Source organism: Sylvia atricapilla, chromosome 24, assembly GCF_009819655.1.
Source record: "Sylvia atricapilla isolate bSylAtr1 chromosome 24, bSylAtr1.pri, whole genome shotgun sequence".
Taxonomy (NCBI): domain Eukaryota; kingdom Metazoa; phylum Chordata; class Aves; order Passeriformes; family Sylviidae; genus Sylvia; species Sylvia atricapilla.
Genome location: NC_089163.1, coordinates 4,453,132 through 4,463,110, shown reverse-complemented (window position 1 = coordinate 4,463,110; position 9,979 = coordinate 4,453,132). Strand labels below are relative to the sequence as shown.

Genomic DNA, 9,979 nt, shown 5'->3' with positions numbered 1-9,979 from the left:
TACGTCACATTGAGTCATGTGCTGTCACCCCACACTCTGTCAGCTCACAAAGCAGCCGTGTCCTGGTGACTCAGTGATTTAGGCTGAAATACAGTCCCCTCTCCCAAGGCATTCATGTCTGGGTGACATCTGAAGAGCACATAACATTCTGTCATTCTCTGAGTAACTGTCTTCTAGGAGCAAAAATGAAATTTCTGACAATTTACAGGAAAATTATTTATTAGCACATGAGATAATATTAACACAGAGAACAGCCACTCTAAAAGTGGTGTCAGGGAGCATGTCCACCACTGATCCCATCAATGAAACTGCACACACTCTCAGCCTCTGATACAGATGAAATTCTCTAAAATCTCAGGGAGACATCACATTTCAAGAATACATTCTCAGAAATAAAAGGCCTTTTTGCCTCTAGCATTCGCTGAGAAATTTCCTTCTGCAATAGCTGTCACTCCTGCTGTGTCACAGCTGTGTCACTCCTCATTCTCAGTTAGCACCAAGCCACATCACTGTTATTAGGAAAACTCATCTCTTGGAAGGGTCACTGCAATTTAAACCTAACTTTAGCCCTGACTTTCCCCTTTGCTACAAACTGAGCGTAGATAACTTCTGAAAATGTTTTATCATCAGTTTTTGAATCTGGGCACCCCATGGAAGCAGACTTTCCCGGCTGCCCCCCATCCAGAGGTCTTCAGCCCCTGGTGTTTGCTCTGGCCTGTGCAGTGCTGCTTTCCCAGGTGGGGTTGCTCTGTGAGTGGGGGAGAGTTGCTCCCATTTTTCACATGCTCCAGCAGAGCTGCCAGAGCACAGCCGAGGACCACTGGCACTGCTGACGAGCTGGAAAAGAGTCACAAAGCTGTTTATAGTCTGTCAGCTTGCCTTACCACTTCCAGCAATTAGATTTAAGGACTTTCTTACTAAATTTGCAGAAATTGCTTCCTTTCCTCCCGTTCCTCCCAGCAAAAGCAGCAGAGCCTGGTCCCAGATCTGCCCACTTGTGTTGTCAGGACAAACAGAGCCAAGGCACTGTGGTCAGACTGCTCGGGCAGACCCAGCACCGGCTCCCCCAAGACCCTGACCTTTCCCAAAAACCCAAACAAGAGAGAGAAAGGATATTTGCCTCCAAGCCAGGTGCCTGTCATTCGGCAGCTGAAGCAGCCTCAGCTCACAGGCAGTGGGTGCTGGACTGGGTCAGGGACTGTTTGGATTGATGCCAGCCAACTCTAGGGATTTGTGGACTGATTTCTTCCCCTCTCTCCTCCACCCCATGCAGTCAGTCCTCTTGCAATTTAAACCCCTCTAATTCTGCCAAGGCAGGACCTGCCTCCCAGCCCCTGTGAAGCCCCTTCCCAGACACTGTCTCTGGCCATGCCAACAGCCAACACACGGGGCTGATTTCACCCAAAAACCACCCTTGCAAGGTTATTTTTTAGGTTATTTTTTCCCTGAATTAACTCAGCCAGCACTGGCACAGGGGCAAGCAGGAAGATGTCACCAAGGGCAGGAGCCCTGGCAGGGTCATGGCAGCCTCCACTCAGATTAGCTCCAGCCACGGAGTGAAATGGATGCATGGAAGAGAAGATCTGTGTAGGGGACAGTTCATCCCCTCCCTGCCACACTGTGTTCCTTCCCTCTGTCCTTGGCAGTGCACAGGCTGTACCTTCCCACTGCAGAACATCCTTTTTTTTTTTTTTTTTTTTTTTTTTTTTCCTCTTGTAAAGAATTAGGCAGCCCTGTGACACCCAGGCAGGAGGCAGAAGCTGCACCAGAGCCCTTGTTTCCCAGAGGGTCCATCCCCAGGGGACAGCCCAGCTGACACCCAGCACAAGAGTGCAATCCGTGGTGTGTCCTTTGTACTCCACACACAGAGAATGGAGAAACAGCTTCTAGAAACATCCCCAAATCACAGGGATGGCAGAAATCTACCCAGAGCCTGAGTGGATGAACATGGACCTGCACAGACAAGAGCTCTGGGGGCCTTTTGGGCTGGAAAGAAAGAGTGGGTAGAAACCTAAAGGTCTGTCCTCCTGCTCACTTTTCTCCCAAAGAAAACTCCAAGTCTAACAAAGCTATCTCCCAGCTCATCCTCTTTCTTGCCAGGCAAGAGGGAACCCAGGAGTGATTTCTCATGCACTGTTTTGCCATTAGCTGCTCAGCAAAGAGGCAATGGATGTCCCAGAAATGTGGCTCTATGTGCAGAGCAAGTGCTGCCACCACATCCCAAAACAGAGCTCCAGCTGTGGCAGTTCTCATTATTTGCTTTTCGGCTGTTTTACTCAGCACACGTGTTCAGCTGGCAGGAAAGCTCTTCCTCACAGAGTAACTTCCCTCAGTGATGGGCTCTGAACATCTCCCACCCTCTGATCTGGGCCAAACACAAGAAAAGAAAGGGTTGGAAGGGACCTTAAATTGTCCTTCTGTCTCTTCAGCTTTCCCTCAAAGAGAACCTGGTCAGTGGAAGATTCTGGATGGTTTCCTCACATCTTCCTGGCTCCTGCCCCCATCCTACACATTTTTCCCACTTCATGGGGAACCACAATCAGGCTGGGGACAGCCAAGACTGAAGCCCCAGCACAGGGGCCTTTTCCCCATGAGGGCTGTGCTGTGGAGCAGCTTTTCTCTCTCTCTGCCACTTCCCCACATTCCCTTGTCTTAGGAGATGCAGTCCTTATAATTTAGAAACGTTCTGTCAACACGTATCAATTTTGGCAGTTTTTCAATTTAAAAATCTGTCACTTCCCCCCCCCACACACACACACCCCTCACCTGATCCCTGCTCCCGTGTCAAGTCTGCTTTTTAGCTGTAAATACAATGCTGCCACTTCCAGTCAAACAAAAATATCCTCCGTATCCTCAGAGGGGCTTACGCAGTATTTAGAGCATAATTTTAGAGGAAAATTCGCTTGGTGTACTTTGCCATCTATTCTTGAGCCTGAAAAGGTTCATTTCTGTCCAAGTGTCTCCACCCAAGACCCTTCTTCCCGGGTGACAGCCATGGCTCGGCCTGGCATCTGCTCTGGATGGAGCTTCCTTGGGGACCAGAGCTGGCATGAGGACAGATTTTGTTTTCAAGTCGAACCCTGGGGCTTCCCAAATGCAAAACCTCAGGCAAGTTCCTCTCACAATGGCATGCAACATCAGCTGAGTGCTTCCTTCTGACTTGGGCTCTGCCTGGTGCAGGAGAACCCAGAGCACACCCATGCAAATGTGGCAGACCTTCAGCTGGAGAGCAGGAGAGGAGATGTGCCAGGCAGGCTGAGGAGAGGGATTTTCTGCCCTGTGTGGGGCTACACCTGGAATATGGGGAGCAGTGGACCCCAGCCCAGGAGGGACATGAGGAAACTGCAGAGGGCCAGGTCCTGGGAGCCAGAATAGCAAAGAGAAGGCTGAGGGCAACCCAGCAGCCAGGTGGAAAGGGAGATCTTCACCCCATCCTCATCTCAGAATTTTTCAAAGCTAAGTAAAGCCAAACACAACCAGCTTGACCCAGTGCTGGGAATAGTCCTGCTCCAAGTGTGAGGCTGGGCTGAAGATCTCCAGACACCTGCCATCAGCACTTCAGTGATTCAGCAAACCTCCTTGCCCCTGCTCTGAACCACTCCAAAACAGCCACTGAGAAATGTTAGAGAGGAACCCCAACAGCTGTGTCCCTCAAAATGCTGTCAGGATTGTATCAGTCACCCAGGCTGCAGCTCTGCTCAGTAGGTACAAAACAGGGTGGAGAAATGCTGGAGAGGCATGGAGAGTACAAAAACGGTTTTGGTGGTGTCCTGGTGTGCACCAGGCACATCTCCCCAGCCTCTGGAGGATGAAGGGCAGGAGAGAAGAATTGAGGAGAGCAGGTGCTGCCCAAAACCCCAGCACATGCTCACCTGGGCACTGCAGCCTGAAATACCCACAGGGACAGTGGCCAGTCCTGTCCCCAAGGCAGAGATCCCATTTGGACACATCCCCAAACGTGGGGTGCACAGTGGGGCCCGGTGCCTGCCCTGGAGTGTGCTCACCTTGCCCAGACTGCCCAAGAGCTCCTCCACACAGCCCAGGGCAGCACTAACAGTGTCCCCTGAGGCTCCAGCCTGGCTGCTGTGACAGCAGGACATCCCTGCAGGTACAGCTGTGCACAGCCAAACAGTTGGCAGCCCTGGAAGCAGATAGAGGAGATCCCAGAGATCATCCAGGACCTGGCTGGAGCCTTCATCAGTGCAGCCCCAGAGAACATCCAGTGACCTTGGATCCTGCTGAGGACAGCACTGAGTTGGACCCAGATCACCTCCAGAAGGGACACTGAATCTGCTTTGTGTGTTCTTGTTGAACAGCACATCAGGAGAGAGGTGCACACTGACTTGAGCCCCTGATCTGGCCTGGATGTCTCACCAGGCTGGGAACAATCACCCCTGACACGTTGCCTGGTCCTGTCTGGGTGCAGTGCTCCCTTGAGGGCTGTCACACACACCAGTGAGTCAAACCCACTGCAGCCACCCTAAAAGCCTCTCTCCAGGAGTGCCACCTCATTCAAAGCAGCATCTTCTCACCCAACACCCCTCAGTCAGACAAGGGCTGGGACAACCCCCAGCAGAACCTTGCTGTCAGCTCCTGAATGCTCATCCTCCTCCTCCTCCTCCTGCCTGGATTCCCAGAAAGCCCCCAGGGCTTCCCCACATGCTGCTTTCTAGAAATAATGACATATGGCCAGTCCAAGGTGGAGCAGCCAGGTCTGGCTCAGCCACCTGGGCTGGATGGAGGCAGCCAGCCCCACCCGGGGCAGAGGGGGGCTATGGCACACTGTGCCCCCCAACTCACACCCTGCCTGCACCCTGAGGCTGCTGCTGCCTCCTCCCCAGCGGAGAAGCAGCTTCCTCCTCACAGAGCCCACAGGAAGCACCGTGGTATTTATAGAGCCCTGAGAGCGCCGTGCACAGACCCGGGGAAAAACCTCCACTCGGTCAAAAACAACCTGCACCCAGAGCTGCACTGGGAGCTGGTGCCCTGGGACGTGTTCCCAGCACTTCTTGGGCTCACAGGTCCTGGAAGGAGGTTGTAGGATCTTCTCCACCATAGAGATGGGATGTGGAACCTTTCCAGGACTATTTCTGACCTTCTCTGCTGTCTCCTCCTCATGTGTCTCTTTCCATCTCCCACCGTTTGTCACATTCCTCCCTCTTCCACCTTTCTCTTCCTTTCTCCTCGTGAGCTGTGTGACCAAAGCTGCTCCCAGCTGGCCACATGCACTGGGCAAGGAAAGCAACCACCAAAACACAGCTGCACAGCACAGGAGGATGAACCTGCTGCCCTGCATGGGGTGAAGAAAGGAGAGTCAGAGCCACTCATTGACAAGTGGCAACATGCGCTCATCTCTCTGGGCCATCTCTCTAAAAGTGGCACAGACTGCTTCCAGCAAGAATTTCAAGATGTCAGAGTTTGACTTTCATCTCAATTTTTGGAAACATCTTCCGCCGCAGTTTTTGGAAACAGAATTTTGCATTCATTATTTTAGAGAATTCCAAGTTTCTGTTTCTGTTCTCAACTTGAGATCATTGTTCTGCTATCACAAACAGCAGGAAAACATTGAGATTTCAAAACATCCACTTTCAAAGAAAACCTGGAAGTGTTTCATTCTGAAAGAGCTCTGAAACAGGTTCAATGACAACCATGGACTTTTCTTTCCTGAATGAATTCTGATTCACCTGGCCCAGTTCCATGATTTCTTAGTAAGTTTGTATAAGCTGAGGCAATAGCAGTTCCAGGAAATTTTTCACAGCCACTTTTGGCCCTAACATGAGGCCCACTTCCAAGCCCAATAATTCAATAGTTCATTTTTCTCTGAGCTGGAGGTACCCTTGCCCTTAGCTGTGTCCTGCAGCCCTCTGAGCAGCCTACAAGACACAGTGAGGGATGATCTTCCTACATCTCACTGCAAATGACCCCAGCAGCACTTTTGCCCCACTTCTCTCAGTCCTGCAGCTGGCCAAACATGCCCAGCAAAGCTCTCCTGTGGCTGGGAGAGGCACACAGCCAAGATTATCCACCTTCCATCCCAGAGAGATGCCAGGCACACAGAGCTGGATGTGCTCACAGCAGCAGGTCCCTTGGAGGAGATAAACTGCTGGAGCTTCCCCAAGGCTGTCACTGCAGGACACGAGAGCAAGATGAAAGACTCTACATATTTCAGAAGGCAAAGAGCACAGAGAAAAGCTTTTATTGTCTAATTCTTACCACTTTTTATAAGGTGTTCCAATACAGACTGAACATGGTTGGTGAATAGGAACGACACCTCTCTGATCCCATGGGTTAAACCAGAGAAAACATCATCTGGAGAAGGATTGTTTTGAGAAAGAAGAGTTGTTTGCCAAGATTATTTTGAGAAGAAACTTCTTGAGAAATTTTTCCTTGGGAAAATGTTAGCAGCTGCTAGCAGGCTGAAATGTCCCAGGTCCAGAAATATCAAGCCCACACCAAGGAAGCTGCAAGCCAGAGGTGACCCACTGGTAGCTGGCTGTGCTCAGTCTGTGTCTGGAAGTGCTGCTGTTACCTAAAAATCCTGTCAGGGAGCTGGGGCTGCCTCAGGCACAGGAAGGAGAGCCTTTGCTACATCCCTCAGCTGAGGAGACAAACCACTTACGTCTTGTTCCTCCACAGTGAATGTGGAGTTGGCTGGAAATGGCCATGGGCTGGGTCCAGTGGAACTGTGAGCCTTCCTGAGCTGTTCCACTGCAGTCAGACCCATTTTATGGACAGATGGGCTCTGATGTTGAACAAACCTGCTGTGGCTGAAAACTTAGCCCACCAGAAAAGTGCTTTTTGCTCACCTCTCCTGTGTCCCAGCTCAGGGAGAGCAGGAAGCCCTGAGGCTTGTGCTGCTTCAGAGGAACGAGGTGGCAGATGACTAAATCCATCTCTCCACTCATCCCATCCCATCCCATCTATCCCATCCATCCCATCCCATCCCATCTATCCCATCCCATCCCATCCCATCTATCCCATCCATCCCATCCCATCCCATCCCATCCCATCCCATCCCATCCCATCCCATCTATCCCATTCATCCCATCCCATCCCATCCCATCTACCCCATCCCATCCCATCCCATCCCATCCCATCCCATCTATCCCATCCCATCCCATCCCATCCATAGTGTCAGGGGTACAAACAAGGAAACCTAGCAGGACTACAGTAAATAGCATTTTACTCTACGGGCACAATGCATGAAATGTACATGAAATCCGTGCTACAGCGCCATATTCGGGACTTTTTTTGGATTAGCAGAACCCATTGTCAGAGCTGCAATGAGCTGTCAGTTCCAAAATACCAGTAGGGAACACTGGAAAGATTTTTGATGTGACAGAACTCAAAGTGGCATGGATTTTGCCATTTTGCCAGTGCCATTCCTCAAAGCTGAGCCCACAGGCACTGGCCACAAACACACCACACACCCTGCCTTAGCCTGGTGCCCTTCACTCTGTGTATAGGTGCAAATGTGCTGCCTGAAAATTCCTGGGAGCTGCAGAAGATGAAGCACTGGAGAGCAGGAGCAGCCTTCCATGACCCCAGGCTGTCCTGGCAGAGTGCTGAGATGATCCACCTTTGCCTGTAAACCATCCCCTCTCCATTCTCTCTGGGAGACCCAAGCTGCGGCAGCATCTTGGAGATAACTTCTAGCACAGGAATATTTGCAGAGCTCTCTCTCCTGGAGCCAGGCCAAGCTGCCTGTGGTTTGTGGCCAGCAATTATAAACGTTACAGAAGAAGACACTGTTTGTTTAACTGCTTGTTCTGTCAATACTGCAGCTTGCAAAAGCCCAATTGCACAGCCAGAGCTGGCAGCACGTTGGAAATCATCTGTTCTTGCAGCAAGAGCAGGGACTGATCTCCTGCAAGGTGGGAGTCTGCCAGGCTTCACTGCTCTGGAGGTCAGAGGCTGAGGGGATGGGATGGGATGGGATGGGATGGGATGGGATGGGATGGGATGGGATGGGATGGGATGGGATGGGATGGGATGGGATGGGATGGGGCTTTCCAGATGAGTTGGCTCTGCATTCCTGTTACTCTCTGAGCTTGGAAGTTTCCAGTATGAAATGTGGCCTGCCCTGCCTGGGTCTGACCATGCCTTCAGCAGAAGTTTCTGCACCTCAGGTCTTGCCTTGTGGAAACCCAGAGCTCTGGCTGTGGGACAGCCCATGAGCCAGGCAGCTCCTATCAAGAACCACCAGTGTGAAGCCCTGACAGCAACAACCCCCAAAGACACATTTGAGACCTTGTCAAAATGCAGATAGTGATAAGTTTCGGGTGGCACAGCTATCCACACAGGTTTTTTCTGCTCTCAAGGAAGCTGCTTCAGGATGCTCCACGTGGCAGCAAGCAGCTTGGTCCTCTCTTGGCCTGAAGTGTAAAAACACACAGGGAGGTGCAAAGGGCAGGTGCTCCACTCTGGACACTCAGCACACCCTGACACAAGAGACCCCATAGGCCACAGAACCTCACAGACTGGATGTGGCATCACCTTGAGCTAGAAGGGTCTTTGGATGAAGACAGGCCTGCCCTCCAGTTTCAGGTAGCTCAGCTATCCTTGCATTGTCCTATTTTAAAGTTCTCATGAGATTAAGAGCTGCCTCTAGACAGGAAGATCCTCCTTGGGTCTCACCTGAATCCTCCTTCCTGCAGCTGAAACCTCTTAGTCACGATGTGCACCGCAATCATGGCAGAAAGATCCATCCTCCACCTTCTTTGTGGACTTGAAGACTTCTCCTGCCTTCATCTGCTGTCCATTCCCCAGGGTAAACTCCAGCCCCTCCAGTTGTCAGGGCTCTGCTGATGATCTCAAAACACTCTCCAGTCCATAAAATCCATTTCTTCCCTGAAGTGCTGGGGAATTCCCTTCCCGAGGGCTTCCCCATTCACAGCCATCCCATCAGACCTGTTCTTTTCTTCTGGGACAACGCTGAGCCAAAAAGCACCACACATTTGTGGGGTTTCAGCACTGCAGCACAGTTTGGCCCAGGTTCATACCCAGGGCAGGGAAGAGGCAGCGCCCAGAAGCCCCAAAACGGGGCTGAGCCCTTGGCCAGAGGCACAAGGATCTCTGAACTCTGAGAAAACCCTTCAGCAGACATTCACCCTGCACTCAGTTCAGCTCCTGCTATCTTATTAACAGTTTCCTCAGCATTTATATCGACCTGAGGAAGAACACAGATGCAGATGGAGCGTTATCCACTGGTATAAGCACAAAGCCTAGAGCCCTGGAGTGGCACAGGTTACAGAGGGAATCAGAAGCTGTGTGTTTTCTGGTGTGGCAGGTAGCTGTGTCTCTGGGCTCTTGCTAGGGTCCAGGTGGGTTTTCTGGTGCAGCTTGGGAGCTCAAGAAGCATTTGGACAACACTCTCAAGCACAGGGTGGGATTTTTAAGCCTGTCCTGTGCAGGGCCAGGAGTTGGACTCCATGATCCTTGTGGGTCTCTTCCAGCTCAGGAGAATCTATAATTCTAGGAAGAGTTAAGCACAGTGAGTGGGGCAGGCAGCCAAGACCCCCACTCTGTATTTCTACTCTGTATTTTCTCTGCACTCCAGTTCCACTTTCCTCTTTGTGAAAGGCTTCAGGTTTCTTTCTGTGACGGCTCAAGCTTGTTGTGAACCAGAACTGAAGTGTTGAGCTGGACAAGCTGCTGGTTTCACTGCTCCTCAGAATAGCAGCTCTATTTCCTAAGCCTTATTTATAAACTGCTGCTGTTTGGGGTTTTTATGACAAAGATAGTGAGCTCAGGAAATCAGCAGTGGTTTCTGTTATCTGGAGCACAGCCACACGAAAGAGGGAAGAGAGTGTCATACTCCAGGAGCCTATTCATGGAAACTAGTATCTCACTGCTTTGCCCCTTGAGAGACAGATATTTATAATCCCTCACACTTCCTCTTCCTGCTCCTTGCTGTCACCAGCTCCAAAAGCTGCTCATATTTTTCACCCCACAAAAGGACTAGCAGGGGAAGGCCACA

The 9,979-nt window shown here is 51.1% G+C and overlaps 1 long non-coding RNA gene across 1 annotated transcript; it reads right to left on the bottom strand.

The window, feature by feature from the left end:
• Window positions 1-201: 201 nt before the first annotated feature.
• Window positions 202-9,686, bottom strand: LOC136371217 (uncharacterized). Its single transcript, XR_010745301.1, has 2 exons — window positions 8,638-9,686; window positions 202-837 (listed from the first exon to the last, which is right to left on the bottom strand). It is a non-coding gene; the product is annotated as an uncharacterized lncRNA (long non-coding RNA).
• Window positions 9,687-9,979: the final 293 nt, after the last annotated feature.